Source organism: Microplitis demolitor, chromosome 4 (genome assembly GCF_026212275.2).
Source record: "Microplitis demolitor isolate Queensland-Clemson2020A chromosome 4, iyMicDemo2.1a, whole genome shotgun sequence".
NCBI lineage: Eukaryota > Metazoa > Arthropoda > Insecta > Hymenoptera > Braconidae > Microplitis > Microplitis demolitor.
Genome location: NC_068548.1, coordinates 13,349,750 through 13,368,286, shown reverse-complemented (window position 1 = coordinate 13,368,286; position 18,537 = coordinate 13,349,750). Strand labels below are relative to the sequence as shown.

Below are 18,537 nucleotides of genomic sequence, written 5' to 3'. Positions count from 1 at the left end.
CCTTAATTCGTTCTCAGATTAATCAGGGTTAGTAATTTTCTGTATTTTTAATTTAAAAAAAAAGTTCTGTTCTTAAAGTAAGGAAAATTTTTCCCATGTATTCAAAAAAAATTGACAGATAATATTAGTTCAGAAGAAAAAACCTAAATTTCTATTTAAAAAACTGTTTAATATAATGGAAACATGAAGTTATACTATTTAATATAGTTTAAAGCTTCATATCTTTTTTTCTGTTAGTTCTCCGGAGAAAACAATCAGAAGCTTTTTTGTAGAGAATTTAATTTTCTACAGAGCTGTGTGCTTCGATTTTCGAAAAAGAAATTTTTTAATACTTTTATTTTTAAAAAACAAAAAAAAAATTTTTTTACATGCAATTTGAATGGGAAAATAAGTATTCGTTGAGCTCTTAGTAGAATTGAGATTTCGAGCTGCTCTCTTGGGAGGATTTTTTTTATACCTAAGACTAGCTTTTGAGACCATAAGAAAAAAAATTTTTTTTTTCTGAAACACCCTAATATATATAAAAATTAGGGTGCGTCATTTCGGAGCAACATTTTTTTTTAAGTGCAATTTTCTTAGCGGGAAGTTAAAAAAAATTTTCGCACAAGAATAAAAATTCTATGTCGATTACAGACCTAGCTCATTGAAAAATTCGATTGTCCCATTTAAATAACACGGGAAAATTTTTTTTTTAGCTTTAAGTACTTTTAAATCCTTAAGAAATCAATGGATCATATAGACTAATACTTATTTTTATAGGAAATCGAACGCTTTACAAAAAAGGTCTCTTATCATTTTTTGATAAATCCATCTGTTCAAAAATTGATCAAATGTGTGCTTACTAAGGTCTGAAATTACAATGCTGATATCACGGAAAATATATACGTATGAAAACGATGTAAAATAGTTTATAAGTATACGTAAACTCTGTAATAGTAAGAAAACATTTTATTATATTTCAAAATACTATAGAGCAATAGTTATCCTTTCTTTTACTAATTATTGAAGATCAGTTGTATGTTTTAAGTGATAACGTTATAACTTTTAAAATAAAATAAGGAATGAAATAAAAGAAAAATAAAATGATTTTAATAATATTTCCCTTCTAACGAAATTACTCCCATCCAATTTTTTCCCTCCAACGAAAAGTATTCAATATGTCTGAAAAATTCAGTCACTGATTTTCTAAAACTCTAAATATTTTTTAAAATTACTTATTAGCACTGAAAAAGTCTTACAAAGTATTATACTTATTTCCGTTATGTGACTACAAAATCTCTGATTTATTCTAAAAAACTCTTTTAGAAGAGTCTAAAAACTTTTATGGTTTCAGTCTTTAAATTGCGTAAAACATCTCAAACAGCTTTTTTTCATACTTTTTTAGAATATTTCAGATCTTTTCAGAGCCATTAATACTTGTAGAATTTTTATTCAGAATGCTGCAAATATTATTCAGACTGCTGCGAGAAAACGATTTCCACCAGGGTTCTAATGAAATTGAAATGATATTAGGAGCGTTTATTAAAAATTGTAAACAAAATTTTGAAACAAGTTCTAATATCACCATAAGCAGAAAATATTTAATATAAAAAACTAAATCTGTTGAGCGGCTCAACAAAGTTGGCACAGCTTCAGGCTTTGTTGTGTATTTGATTGTGGATTCAAATTACTGTTATGTCTCTAATTTCGAATTTTATGATAAAAAGAAATTTAATGATTCCGACACCGATTCTTCGACTCATCGAGATGCTCTTGAGTATATATTGAAATTACAAAATAAAGGCACTAAGGTGATATTAGACGAAAGTTGTAAAACTTCTGAGGAAATTTGCGGTGATTCAACTTGTTCACTCCAAAAAGACGCTAAAAATATGTGTGGTTTTACTATCGACGAGCTTTTTAATAAGTATTCTACGATTAAACAGACAAAGCGACTTCTTTTAAAAGTCTGGTGTTTTATGATCGACGTCGCCTGTCTACACAGTTATATTACTTACCATACTAAATACAATCATACATTATCTCGAAAAGAATTTTTAAAGCGGCTTGGATTGGAACTCGTAAAATATCAGATAAAAAAGAGGGCTACCTGTCAGTACTTATCACGAGAATTACGTGATGAAGCTGCAAATTATTTGTCCCTCAAATGTGCACCGAAAACTTTTGACAAATAAAAGATAAGCCTGTCAGGTGTATTGTTTGCCCTCGAAAACCAGATAAAAAAGTTCACACGTTTTGCTCTAGATGTGAGAAACCGGTATGTCAAAATCATTCAATTTTATTGTGTACTAATTGTATAAATGATTCATAAAAAAAAATTGACATTTACTTCTCTTTCTGCCTTACAGTCTCTTTGCAGTCAACTATTTTTCGCAAAAAATTATATAAAAATAACAATAAGGATGTTAAGAATAACAATAATAATATTAATATTTTGCTTGATACTGTCCAAAATGACAAAGTAAAATTAATATTTCTTTAACATTAATATATTTTATTTTTTATTGTTCTAATCATCAAGCTATTAAGCATAATAATTCCAAAGTCTTTAATAAATACTGTATCTTATGAACTCCATTTTCGATAATTAAATCATATTATAGTCATTCATTCTATTATAAACCATGCATTCTCTCTTTTAAGTGGACAATTTCATGTTTATCGATGTCTATTGAAAAAAAAACAGCAACATAACGATGAGCAACACATAAATACTCAAAAAATTAGAATTGGACTCGAACCCATACGAATCCTATCAAGAATCATCAAAATTGACTGCGAGAATCTATCTCTTCAATTGGCGGTCAAAAATGGCATACATCAGAATTTCAAGTTTGCACTGTTTGTTCGTGGTAGAAATCATGTAGATGTGCATAATTTTCATTACAAACATTAATATTTGACGAAATTTAAGGATCTTCCTCTCTTTTAAGCGGACAATTTCATGTTTATCGATGTCTATTGAAAAAAAAAACGCAGCATGACAATGAGCAACAGATAAATACTGAAAAAATTCGCATTAGAATTTAATCCATACAATTCCAATTTATAATCATCCGAATTGACTGCTAGAATCTATCTCTTCAATTTGCGGTCAAAAATGACATACATCAGAATCTCAAGTTTGCACTGTTTGTTCGTGATAGAAAAATCATGTAGGAGTGCATGATTTTCATTACAAACATTGATATTTGACGAAACTTAATGATTTTTCTCACTTTTAAGCGGACAATTTCATGACTATCGATGTCTATTGAAAAAAAACCACAGCATGACGATAAGCAACACATAAATATTGGAAAAATAAGCATTGGAATCGAATCAATACGCAACCTATCAATAATCATCTAAATTGACTGCTAGAATCTATCTCTTCAATTGGCGGTCGAAAATGACATATAACGGAATTTCGAGTTTGCACTGTTTGTTCGTGATAGAAATCATGTAGAAGTGCATGATTTTCATTACAGACATTGATATTTGACGAAACTTAAAGATTTTTCTCACTTTTAAGCGGACAATTTCATGACTATCGGTGCCATCTTTTTGTCCTAACAACCAGTTCTTTCGAGTCAAAAAGTATTTCGATTGAATATTATTCCCGGTATAGTTAAGAGTCAAATGATGTAAATAATGACTGTATTTATTTCTAGTGGATGTTTGAGACAGATTTGTATTTAGTCAGTTGCATTTAACGTTGTTTCCTTTAAATACAGATGGCTGATAGTAGCAGCACAAAATGGTGACTTAGTAATGTAGAAAGATGTCAAATTATGAACAGTTGTACATCGAACTGATGTTATGTATTTGCATACAGTGATTAAGTCGGACATAAAATGTTACATGTGTATTTGTTGCTATCATGAAAAATAGTCACTAATCTATTAAAAAAACGATAATTTAATGCATTAGTATTTTATACTTTTTTTAAAATGATTCAAATAAATCGAGAGCAGTTTGCTTATAATGCCAGTTGAATTTTCGTCTAGCCTTATTTAAGTTTACAATAATTTCGAGTCAGCGATTGTATGTTGCCAACATACTTGGTAGCATCGAAAGTTGTAGCAAGTGGAGGTTTATGCTCGTGCGATTTAGTGGTAGCAGTATATTATACCAAATTAACTTTATACTAGAGTATACAGCGGTACCAACTTTTTTAATTTTTATATCTCTGAAGGTAAAGTAGATCTCGAAAGGTAACTCTAACATTATACGCGGGTAGGGATCGGAATAAGAAAATTTAAATTCATAAAAAATTTCTATTAAAACATTTATTAACAAAAATAAAAACATTAAAATTTACGACTATCATTAAAGATTGTTATTTTGATAACTGTATTTTATATTTTCTTAAAAATAGATAATTTAATTAACATATTTTTTAATAATTTAAAATATTTTATTGTCATAATATAATTTTTACTTTATTTGAAAAATTTAATTATTTACACATAAGTTACATAACAAAAAAATAATAGTTAATTGAAAAAAAGAAAATTATAAATTATAAAATAATTAATTTACTAATTATATCAATATTATTCAAATAAAATATTAGTCTTCACTTTCTATCCATAAATAATAAATAAATTATTTAAAGAAAAAAAAAGAAATTCGGCAACAAAATGCCCAACATTATCAAAAAAATTTACTTAAATCATTCCTTTAACGATACAAAAACATAAAATAAATTTCACAAAGTGTAACATTTTAATTTCTTAAATTATTCGATTTGGCGTGAAATACGCTAGAATTGAACACTCTCCAAAAAAAGTCTCCTATCGCTTCTTGATACATCCATTCTTTTAAAAGTCATTTAAGCTTGATGTATAATTTATATTAAATTTTCAGATGTTTTAACTTTTCCGGCGAAAATATCAGACTTATTACAAAATATAATGAAACCTTCTTTGTAGACAATTTTATTCTCTAAGAACTATTTCTAATGAAGTTCTTCGGATTCCGCATTATTTTCTACTTCTTTTTATTTCAATGTCAAGCACGTAAAAAAATAGTTTTCTGTTCGATTTTAAAAGTTTGGCATAAAAACGAAAATAACTAGGAAACAATGCGGAATTCGAAAAAACTTTATTAAAAATAATTTGTAAGGCATAGAATTGTCTACAAAAAATGTCCCGTGATATTTTGTGATAAATCTGATAGTTTCGCCAAAAAAATAACAAAATTCTGAAAATTTAATTTAAATCCGACTTTACGCTCAAATGCTTCACCGGTTAACTCAAATTCCCATGGCTTATTAGCTAAGAGTTATTTTAGAAAATCTATTGGAAATACATTAACCGGTGAAGCATTTGGCTGCTTAGCCAAGCTAATAAAGTTAATCTGTTAAATTAGCTAAGCTGACGAGCGAGCCAGCTAATTAGCCTACTTAACTTTTTTAACTGATAGTTATGCTGATTTAGATGTGCAGTTCTACTAGCTAACGATTCGCCGTAGGAAAAATCTGCAGACATAATTTTGTTGAGAATTGAATGCTCTACAAAAAACGTAATCTATAATTTTTTTTTTATAAATCCAATTATTCGAAAGTTATTTGAGCGAGAAGTCGAATTTAAATTAAATCTTCAGAATTTTGTTATTTTTTTGGCGAAACTATCAGATTTATCACAAAATATCACGGGACATTTTTTGTAGACAATTCTATGCCTTACAAATTATTTTTAATAAAGTTTTTTCGAATTCCGCATTGTTTCCTAGTTATTTTCGTTTTTATGCCAAGCTTTTAAAATCGAACAGAAAACTATTTTTTTACGTGCTTGACATTGAAATAAAAAGAAGTAGAAAATAATGCGGAATCCGAAGAACTTCATTAGAAATAGTTCTTAGAGAATAAAATTGTCTACAAAGAAGGTTTCATTATATTTTGTACACTGAAAGAAATCTCAGTAGTTGCCATAACTAAAAAGAGACAACTATTTTAATTTAGTTAGTGTAACGAATTCAAATAGTTATCGTAACTATTTATTATTCAGATGACTTTAAAAAAATAGTTGAAGTAACTAAAATTATTTTGTTATTTATTTTTAGTTATCGCTGTAATTAAAGTTTAGTATTCACAACAAATACTAACTAGTTGAATCAAATATTATTTGGTACTCAATTTAACTAAAAAAAATCGTAGCAGTAATTATATACTTTTAACTATTTCGAAATAGTTGATTCAACGATTTTTTTAAAGTTGTATCCGTATATCACTATATTTTTGCTGTTGATGTAACAAGTTTCAGATAGTAGTGGTCAAACATTTTACATGGTTGTATCCAACTATTTTTATTTAGTTGTTGTAACTACTTTAAATAGTTATGATAATTATTTATTATTTAAATGACTTTAAAAAAATAGTTGAAGTAACTAAAATTATTTTGTTATTTATTTTTAGTTATCGCTACAATAAAAGTTTAGTAGTCATAACAAATACTAACTAGTTGAATCAAATATTTTTTGGTACTCAATCTAACTAAAAAAAATCGTAGCAGCAACTATATATTTTTAACTATTTCGAAATAGTTGATTCAATGAATTTTTTAAAGTTGTATCCGTATATCACTATATTTTTGCTGTTGATGTAACAATTTTAAATAGTAGTGGTAAAACATTTTACATAGTTCTATCCAAGTATTTTTATTTAGTTGGTGTAACTAATATAAATAGTTATGATAATTATTTATTGTTCAGATGCCTTAAAAAAAATAGTTGAAGTAGCTAAAATTAGTTTGTTATTTATTTTTAGTTATCGCTACAATAAAAGTTTAGTGGTTACAACACATACTAACTAGTTAAATCAAATATTATTTGGTACTTAATCAAACTAAAATTGGGACTTAGAAAAAATTTCGGGGTTAAAATAATATATTATTTCGATATGATCTACATATAAATCGTTAAATTCGCGTTCGACAAGTATTATTATTATTTTTTTTTTTTTTTTTTTGAGCACCGAAATCTTTTCAGTCCCGAAACTTAAAATTTTTCTAAGTCTGAAAAGTCTAAATTGTTCTAAGTTTCTGAGCCCAAAATTTATAAGACAAAAAAATTTGGCCAAAATTTGTGTATGTCAGTCGATTCGGAGTTTCGTGACATGAACTTCTGTTTTATAATCAAAATATATTTTTTTTAGCGTGATATGTGAATTTTTTTAAGTCCTGAAGGTTAATTTGTGAGCGAAAACAATGGTTGCCGTAACTAAATTAATTTTGTTGCTGTAACGAAGTGAGTACTTGTACGCTTAGCTTATAAGTTAAGTAACGTCTATGGCTGCTCATCGGCCGTGTGGCGTAGCGGTACATCGTCGGACTTGCGTGCGTAGGGCGCTAGGTTCGAATCCTTCTTAGGGCGACTGCGAAATAATTATTTAAGAAGCATAGGAAGGTTGTTAAAAATATAAGTTTAAGCGCGTGTGTCAGATAAATTTGACAAAAATATACATAAGCCACCTCCCATCACAAAAAAAAAAAAAAATCATATATAATGAAATAAACTTAAAAGCCTCGAAAAAAAAAAAAATAAATAAATAAATAACCTAACAAACCATTAAAATTAACATTGTAAACAAAAAATAATTTTTTTTTCCTTAAAATCCACTAAATTTCCATGGAGACAACAACTAAGTTTTTTTTGTTAGATGAAATATAATTTCATCACACTGGTAAATAAAAATTAGTTGTTCTCATAACTACATATATATGGTTAGCCGTACTATCCTACTTTAATTACTGTAGCTAAATATTATTTGTGTAATTAATTATGAAATAATGTTAATATTCACTATTATTTTATAGTTTTAGCAACTTTAAAAATTTCGTTATGTTTAGTAAAAAATCTCAGTTGATTTAACGATTAGGGTTTAGTTCTTTGAATGACTGCTTTGAATTAAATATAACTATTTTTAGTCAGTTACATTAACAGTTAAAACGTTGAATTAACTACAAAATAGTAACTGCAACTAAATTTAATTGTTATATTAACTAAAATTGATTTGTTATCGTAACTAAGAAAATATATTTGTATCCGTATATCACTATTTTTTTGTAGTTGCAGTTACTGATTTTTTCTCTCAGTGTAATAAGTCTGATAGTTTCGCCGGAAAAGTTAAAACATCTGAAAATTTAATATAAATTATACATCAAGCTTAAATAACTTTTGAAAGAATGGATGTATCAAAAAGCGATAGAAGACTTTTTTTAGAGAGTGTCCAATTCTAGCGTATTTCATTCCAAATCGAATAATTTGAGAAATCAAAATGTTACACTTTGTGAAATTTATTTTGTTTTTGTATCGTTAAAGGAATGATTTAAGTAAATTTTTTTGATAATGTTGGGCATTTTGTTGCCGAATTTTTTTTTTTTTCTTTAAATAATTCATTTATTATTTATGGATAGAAAGTGAAGACTAATATTTTATTTGAATAATATTGATATAATTAGTAAATTAATTATTTTATAATTTATAATTTTCTTTTTTTCAATTAACTATTATTTTTTTGTTATGTAACTTATGTGTAAATAATTAAATTTTTCAAATAAAGTAAAAATTATATTATGACAATAAAATATTTTAAATTATTAAAAAATATGTTAATTAAATTATCTATTTTTAAGAAAATATAAAATACAGTTATTAAAATAACAATCTTTAATGATAGTCGTAAATTTTAATGGGAAATTTTATTTAAGTTTACAATAATTTCGAGTCAGCGATTGTATGTTGCCAACATACTTGGTAGCATCGAAAGTTGTAGCAAGTGGAGGTTTATGCTCGTGCGATTTAGTGGTAGCAGTATATTATACCAAATTAACTTTATACTAGAGTATACAGCGGTACCAACTATTTTAATTTTAATATCTCTGAAGGTAAGGTAGATCTCGAAAGTTAACTCTAAACATTATACGCAGATAGGGATCGGAATAAGAAAATTTAAATTCATATAAAATTCAACTCAAATGGTACGCAGACATCTTTATTCGTCGACATGTAAATTCAACACAACTTTATTCATCAGTATATACTCATAGCGACATTTATGTTGATAAAAATATAAATTTACCTCATGCTCATTCAGAGTCACCTGAATTGACAATCATCTTTATTCCATTATTTTGTATGGACGAAATAAAAAATGAACGAAATATGAAAATAAAATAAAAGCAATAGCGATAACTTTGAAATTAAAGAATTAAATATACTTATTAAATGAAATACTATTGTAAATTACATTAAGTAATTCTGAATAAATAAAATATAATTGATTCAACCGAAATAAAATTTTTTTAATTAATTTATTACGATAAATATTATTTAATATGATCTAATAGATAATAAATAACTATAAGAAATGATTATAAATTTATTTTATATTGTAATTTTTAAATTGAACCAATGGAATATTTATAATATGATAGCTGTAATACAAAATTTTTCAGAAGAAATAATCTGCACAAAATATAAAATAGGTTACCAATTCAAATGAGTAAAAATACGATTAATTGATTGATTAACTCTAGTCTCTAGCAATTATCAAAATTACACCAGTACATGAACAAATATGTATTCGAGTGACTTTACTTTTATAATAAGTTGTATCTTAACTTTCGAAAATGCTGGAGATTATTGTTAAATCAATTAATTGATCCTAACATATATATATATATATATATATATATGTACTGGTGTAAAATGAATTTATAATCATTTCTTATAGTTATTTATTATCTATTAGATCATATTAAAATAATATTTATCGTAATAAATTAATTAAAAAAAATTTATTTCGGTTGAATCAATTATATTTTATTTATTCAGAATTACTTAATGTAATTTACAATAGTATTTCATTTAATAAGTATATTTAATTCTTTAATTTCATAGTTATCGCTATTGCTTTTATTTTATTTTCATATTTCGTTCATTTTTTATTTCGTCCATACAAAATAATGGAATAAAGATGATTGTGAATTCAGGTGACTCTGAATAAGCATGAGGTGAATTCATATTTTTATCAACATAGATGTCGCTATGAGTATATACTGATGAATAAAGTTGTGTTTAATTTACATGTCGACGAATAAAGATGTCTGCGTACCATTTGAGTAGAGATGTTTAGAATGGTGTTGTATCTGGGCTTGCTGAAGCTAGCCCCCATCAATTTGGATTTTCACACTTTTTTTATTTTTCAATGCTCCAATCGTTTGTTCATCGTTTGTTCGTTATTGTCCGTCGATTGTTGTTGTTTGTTCGTTTATTGTTTATTTATAATTAGATAATTAAATCTTCAACCTCAACTTAGCCCCCCTTCACTTATCGTCATTTCATTTCTTCCTGTTATCAATCAATTAATATTCATTTTCGTTTGTTCTTTCATAATCCTCGTTTGTTCGATCATAATTAACGTCTTATCGCCTTTTATTATCAATTTTAATTAATTAACATCTCATTACCAGTGTAGCTATGTCGCGCATGCGTATTAATACTTGTGACGCAGTGGGATCTCCTTCCAGATGCCCGGGAACATTGAAATTTAAGATTTATTACAAAAAAAAAGTGAATATCCAATTAAACAAAATATAAACTTTTAATTGTACTTGTCGTTATGAAATTTATATAAAATAATCTATATTGATATTGTGAATAATCTTAATATACAGCATCAATCTGAATAGTTAGTAAATTAGTTATTAATTAATGGAAAATATAAGTGAAAGGCTAATTTATCATGCTTTTCAGCGTACGTCTCTACATTTAACGTGAGTGCATATATATTGTATTTACTTGTGAAAATTTTATGTCTGCAAATTTTTGGTTGTGTATGTGAAGATTTCCTGTGCGTGCATATTTGTATATATGTTGAATTTTGCAGCAAATTTTCCATTCATTTGGATAAATTAGATTATTTTCAGTTTTGATATCTACTGTAAAAATTAGATATCTCAAAAAACTATTTTTTTTTTGTTATAATTTTTATTGCCTTATATAATTTATTCTTTGTATAATTTTTTTTTTTTGCCTCAATAGGTTCATTTTTGAGTAAATAAAACGAATATTGATTTTTATGGATATTTATTTATTACTTAAGTATCACAATTCACAGTATTGTGAAATCAAAATACATTCTAATTTGACTTGAACATCGATAAATATCATGAGACCACATAGATAAGTTTAGAATCATAAGTTTAGACGGAAGCACTGTAATAAATAACAAAAATTGTTGTCAGTTGATCCTGCGAATCAGCCCCAAAACTTCCCGCTGCTTTCGAGCTCCTTGAGTTCGAAATCATTGTTGAGAATACATTTTTGAGCTCTTCGAGCTCGAAAATACTTTTGTATGCCTTTGATTTCGAAAAATAACGTTTACCATTTTTTCTACAACGATATCTCTCGAACGAATTCACCGGTTGAGGTGGCAATCGACGCGTTTTATTGAGTTCTAGAGCTAATCAAATTTTTAAATTGATTTATCAAGACGTTTTTAAGAAATTTCAAAAAAACTAAAAAAAAACAATTTTTTTTTAATTCTTTCGTTAACGGTTTCTCTTGAACGAATGAACCGATTTTGATAGTTGAGGTGGCATTCGACGCGGCTTACAAAGTTTTAGAGCTGATTAGATTTTGGAATCAATTCATCGAGCAAATTAAAAGTTATTGAAAAAAAACATTTTTGAAAAAATTTTATTTTTGAAATATCTCCAAACATACCCTACCGATTGAACTCAAATTTTCAGTGCTTATAATATTTAACAAGCCGCGTCGAATGACACTCTGACGATTGAAATCAGTTTATCCGTTCAAGAGTTACAGAATATTTACATACGTACTTACGTACATACATACATACACTCGGACATCATCTTGAATCTAGTCAGAATAGTTTCCTAGAACCTCAAAATGTCGACATCTGTTGGAATTCCAATTTTCGCGAATCGGGGCGAAAGCAATAACTTCCCAAAATTTTTGATAATCATCGATTTTCTTGGCGGGAAGTTAAAAATATATTCTGATACAGTTGTACTACAAAACATGGCTTAAAGACCCAGATTAAAAGAAATGGTTCGAAACGATTTGCAATGTTGAATGCCCAGAAAAAGGATGATTCAAAAGTATTAAAAGTATTCAAAAGCATTAAAAAGTATTAAAATTTTTTTTGTTCTAATCGCTTTAAATCGTTTCTTTTAATAAGAAGAAACCATTTTCTAGTTCATGATAATCATAATCATTTTTACGTATCAATAAAGTCATATGAACAATTACAATCATATATATATATATATATATATATATATATATATATATATAGATTTACACAAATATAAGAACTATAACTCCTACCATCGTTATAAATAAAGGGGCAGTTTTTCGGTACAAGTTTATTTTTATCCGGGTTTAAATTAATATTGCTGGTGGTTTCATGACAGTAATCCCTAACAATTGATTCTACCGATCCAAGATAATATATTCTTATAGTTGTTTTTATATCTTAAACTAATAATAATGAGAATATTCTATTATTTTCACAATAATAATCAAAAGTTTTTATCAACTAAAATGAACTGTCGATGGGATCAGATGCCGGTAGGATCAATTTGTAAAGATTACTTGGTGTGGTATAAAATTGATGGGATGTTGACGGCACACCATCGCTGGTATATCTATATATTATTAATGTATTTAAAGATTTATTTAAGCCCGGATAAAAATAAATGTGGTTTGAAAAACTGGCCCTAAAAAATTCATGGTTTTATGAATATTAGATAGAATATTTTTTCATGTTCGAAAAGAATTTAATATTCTTAGTTGACATGGAAATACTTACTTTTAGGTTATGTAAATATTAAGTCTCGAATTAAAAATAGTTAATCAAGAAAATCGATAAAAGGAACGATTGACACAATAATATTAAATATTCACTGGTTAGAATTGTTTCATCCTTCAACCCCACAAAACATGGAATTATTTCTAATGTTGATCCTTATGTCTGTTTGTAACTATAACTCATTAATATATGTAAAGTTCTGAAGATAAATAATTCTATTCATTTTTTCGCCAGGAGAACTACATATTAAACTTTTACCTTGAGAAATTAATGAATAGTTCGACAAAATAAAATACAATACAACAAAACATTTTGATAAATCTATAGGAATATAATATATTGATTAAAGAGTTAAATTTCTAATAATAAGATTCCAATGTAATCTTTTTATTAAAATACGAGTATCGAATCGAAAATATTTTTCTATAGAATCACAAAAACCGATAACAACATAATCGATAAACCAAATCAAAATTGAAAATCCGATGGTAATTATGATAATTGCTATATTAATAAACGGATTAAAAATTGACATAATTATTTTTACATAAGCATTGACAAATTAGTACAGCAACTATTACATTTTTTAATTATTTCAAAATGATTTTATGTCTATAATGACATTTGAATAGAAGTTTAAAATAAACTTTACTGTGTACACAGATACTTCTGTACACTCAAAAATTGTTTTAATTACCGAATAAGCATTTTTGAGTATACAAGATTGTATTTGTCATGAACTATCTTTATCAGATATAATTTTATAAAAACATCATTTATAGTGATACCATAACCTACATTAATCACACCTTAAGATTATTATTATCCAAATAATCAAGGTGCTCAAACAAAAATTTGCTATTATTTTACCGTAAAATGTCTGTCGTAAATTGGAAGTAAACGAATTCAAGTTTGAGCTGTCGAGCTGACTATTCCTTGAAATTGATAGCAAATAAACGTCAACTTTATTCAGTTTTTTAACTACACATGACTATAACAAACGGTGTAAATTAACAGAAAGTTAACTGAAAATTTTGATCTTCAACTCTTGCTAGCAATTTGCTGCCCACTTTTAACCGCATTTTGGTCAAGTTGAATCTTTAAATTGACATTAATATGCAATAAACATGGTTACCAGGTTTTTGCTAACAATCCTTATTTAGCCTCTCATTATTAACTATTTCAATTTATTTTAGGACGAGACTATTCGCACCCAGGCGTGTATGCAGCGTATAAAATTTTGGGAAGTTATTGCTTTCGCCCCGATTCGCGAAAATTGGAATTCCAACAGATGTCGACATTTTGAGGTTCTAGGAAACTATTCTGACTAGATTCAAGATGATGTCCGAGTGTATGTATGTATGTACGTAAGTACGTATGTAAATATTCTGTAACTCTTGAACGGATAAACTGATTTCAATCGTCAGAGTGTCATTCGACGCGGCTTGTTAAATATTATAAGCACTGAAAATTTGAGTTCAATCGGTAGGGTATGTTTGGAGATATTTCAAAAATAAAATTTTTTCAAAAATGTTTTTTTTCAATAACTTTTAATTTGCTCGATGAATTGATTCCAAAATCTAATCAGCTCTAAAACTTTGTAAGCCGCGTCGAATGCCACCTCAACTATCAAAATCGGTTCATTCGTTCAAGAGAAACCGTTAACGAAAGAATTAAAAAAAAATTGTTTTTTTTTAGTTTTTTTGAAATTTCTTAAAAACGTCTTGATAAATCAATTTAAAAATTTGATTAGCTCTAGAACTCAATAAAACGCGTCGATTGCCACCTCAACCGGTGAATTCGTTCGAGAGATATCGTTGTAGAAAAAATGGTAAACGTTATTTTTCGAAATCAAAGGCATACAAAAGTATTTTCGAGCTCGAAGAGCTCAAAAATGTATTCTCAACAATGATTTCGAACTCAAGGAGCTCGAAAGCAGCGGGAAGTTTTGGGGCTGATTCGCAGGATCAACTGACAACAATTTTTGTTATTTATTACAGTGCTTCCGTCTAAACTTATGATTCTAAACTTATCTATGTGGTCTCATGATATTTATCGATGTTCAAGTCAAATTAGAATGTATTTTGATTTCACAATACTGTGAATTGTGATACTTAAGTAATAAATAAATATCCATAAAAATCAATATTCGTTTTATTTACTCAAAAATGAACCTATTGAGGCAAAAAAAAAAAATTATACAAAGAATAAATTATATAAGGCAATAAAAATTATAACAAAAAAAAAATAGTTTTTTGAGATATCTAATTTTTACAGTAGATATCAAAACTGAAAATAATCTAATTTATCCAAATGAATGGAAAATTTGCTGCAAAATTCAACATATATACAAATATGCACGCACAGGAAATCTTCACATACACAACCAAAAATTTGCAGACATAAAATTTTCACAAGTAAATACAATATATATGCACTCACGTTAAATGTAGAGACGTACGCTGAAAAGCATGATAAATTAGCCTTTCACTTATATTTTCCATTAATTAATAACTAATTTACTAACTATTCAGATTGATGCTGTATATTAAGATTATTCACAATATCAATATAGATTATTTTATATAAATTTCATAACGACAAGTACAATTAAAAGTTTATATTTTGTTTAATTGGATATTCACTTTTTTTTTGTAATAAATCTTAAATTTCAATGTTCCCGGGCATCTGGAAGGAGATCCCACTGCGTCACAAGTATTAATACGCATGCGCGACATAGCTACACTGGTAATGAGATGTTAATTAATTAAAATTGATAATAAAAGGCGATAAGACGTTAATTATGATCGAACAAACGAGGATTATGAAAGAACAAACGAAAATGAATATTAATTGATTGATAACAAGAAGAAATGAAATGACGATAAGTGAAGGGGGGCTAAGTTGAGGTTGAAGATTTAATTATCTAATTATAAATAAACAATAAACGAACAAACAACAACAATCGACGGACAATAACGAACAAACGATGAACAAACGATTGGAGCATTGAAAAATAAAAAAAGTGTGAAAATCCAAATTGATGGGGGCTAGCTTCAGCAAGCCCAGATACAACACCATTCTAAACATCTCTACTCAAATGGTACGCAGACATCTTTATTCGTCGACATGTAAATTAAACACAACTTTATTCATCAGTATATACTCATAGCGACATCTATGTTGATAAAAATATGAATTCACCTCATGCTTATTCAGAGTCACCTGAATTCACAATCATCTTTATTCCATTATTTTGTATGGACGAAATAAAAAATGAACGAAATATGAAAATAAAATAAAAGCAATAGCGATAACTATGAAATTAAAGAATTAAATATACTTATTAAATGAAATACTATTGTAAATTACATTAAGTAATTCTGAATAAATAAAATATAATTGATTCAACCGAAATAAATTTTTTTTAATTAATTTATTACGATAAATATTATTTTAATATGATCTAATAGATAATAAATAACTATAAGAAATGATTATAAATTCATTTTACACCAGTACATATATATATATATATATATATATATGTTAGGATCAATTAATTGATTTAACAATAATCTCCAGCATTTTCGAAAGTTAAGATACAACTTATTATAAAAGTAAAGTCACTCGAATACATATTTGTTCATGTACTGGTGTAATTTTGATAATTGCTAGAGACTAGAGTTAATCAATCAATTAATCGTATTTTTACTCATTTGAATTGGTAACCTATTTTATATTTTGTGCAGATTATTTCTTCTGAAAAATTTTGTATTACAGCTATCATATTATAAATATTCCATTGGTTCAATTTAAAAATTACAATATAAAATAAATTTATAATCATTTCTTATAGTTATTTATTATCTATTAGATCATATTAAATAATATTTATCGTAATAAATTAATTAAAAAAATTTTATTTCGGTTGAATCAATTATATTTTATTTATTCAGAATTACTTAATGTAATTTACAATAGTATTTCATTTAATAAGTATATTTAATTCTTTAATTTCAAAGTTATCGCTATTGCTTTTATTTTATTTTCATATTTCGTTCATTTTTTATTTCGTCCATACAAAATAATGGAATAAAGATGATTGTCAATTCAGGTGACTCTGAATGAGCATGAGGTAAATTCATATTTTTATCAACATAAATGTCGCTATGAGTATATACTGATGAATAAAGTTGTGTTGAATTTACATGTCGACGAATAAAGATGTCTGCGTACCATTTGAGTTGAATTTTATATGAATTTAAATTTTCTTATTCCGATCCCTATCTGCGTATAATGTTTAGAGTTAACTTTCGAGATCTACCTTACCTTCAGAGATATTAAAATAAAAATAGTTGGTACCGTTGTATACTCTAGTATAAAGTTAATTTGGTATAATATACTGCTACCACTAAATCGCACGAGCATAAACCTCCACTTGTTACAACTTTCGATGCTACCAAGTATGTTGGCAACATACAATCGCTGACTCGAAATTATTGTAAACTTAAATAAGGCTAGACAAAAATTCAACTGGCATTATAAGCAAACTGCTCTCAATTTATTTGACTCATTTTAAAAAAAGTATAAAATACTAATGCAATAAATTATCGTTTTTTTAATAGATTAGTGACTATTTTTCATGATAGCAACAAATACACATTTAACATTTTATGTCCGACTTAATCACTGTATGCAAATACATAACATCAGTTCGATGTACAACTGTTCATAATTTGACATCTTTCTACATTACTAAGTCACCATTTTGTACTGCTACTATCAGCCATCTGTATTTAAAGGAAACAACGTTAAATGCAACTGACTAAATACAAATCTGTCTCAAACATCCACTAGAAATAAATACAGTCATTATTAACATCATTTGACTCTTAACTATACCGGGAATAATATTCAATCGAAATACTTTTCGACTCGAAAGAACTGGTTGTTAGGACAAAAAGATGGCACCCTTTTTTACGACTATTTGTATGCAACTCGCTATTGAATTTGACGTAAATTTACTGCCGGAATTAGAATGCAAAGTCACTTCAAAAGTTGACTAGAAAAAAGTTTTCGTCTATTTTCAAGCAAATTTTATGTCAATTTATTTTTAATTTAACTTGAAAAATTGTTAAGTATTTTTTTACCGTCAATTTGTAGACAATTTGACGGTGAAAATTTACCTTACCTTCTAAAATGGTAAGAATGAACATTACCGACTATTTTTTTTCTTATAAAGTTACCTTTAAATTGAAGAAAAATTAACCGCAAGTTTTTATTTTCAACTTTTGCTGTGAAATTGTCCGCAAATTCGAGCAGTAGATTTCAGGTAATTTCAAAGCAAAGTGGCTATTAGTGTTGCAGCGGTAATGTTCTAGCGGTAGGTAGGATACGGCTGACTTGCATTGGGTAGAGTTTTATTATTGGTAGAGTCGCTTATGGCTGAGTCGTATACCTGCCATAACAAATTGGGTTCGACCTGTCTGTTATGTCCTCAAGTGCCTCAGGTACCTTCACCTGTTAACTGATTAGTGAACTTGAGATACATAAATAGGCGAGCATTTAAACTCCATTCGAAATTTATATATTAATACTTATTGCGTTCTATCAACATTTGGTCAATAATTTAGATAATAAATCGTCGTGGCACATACTTATTAAATTATATATTTAGATTATAAAAATTGAACGAATAGATAAGCACA

At 27.1% G+C, this 18,537-nt stretch overlaps 1 protein-coding gene and 1 long non-coding RNA gene across 6 annotated transcripts in view; one reads left to right on the top strand and one right to left on the bottom strand.

Moving 5' to 3' along the window:
- Positions 1–18,537, bottom strand: part of LOC103579909 (E3 SUMO-protein ligase ZBED1) — a 147,470-nt gene that overhangs the window by 17,083 nt on the left and 111,850 nt on the right. The window lies entirely within an intron of this gene.
- On the top strand, positions 11,837–14,972 carry LOC128667644 (uncharacterized). 3 transcript variants are annotated; one of them, XR_008403589.1, is made up of 3 exons: positions 11,837–13,314; positions 14,023–14,193; positions 14,580–14,972. It is a non-coding gene; the product is annotated as an uncharacterized LOC128667644 (long non-coding RNA). The 3 variants fall into 3 exon arrangements; XR_008403588.1 differs by lacking the exon at positions 11,837–13,314 and having other exon boundaries at positions 13,910–14,193; XR_008403590.1 differs by lacking the exon at positions 11,837–13,314 and having other exon boundaries at positions 13,910–14,197.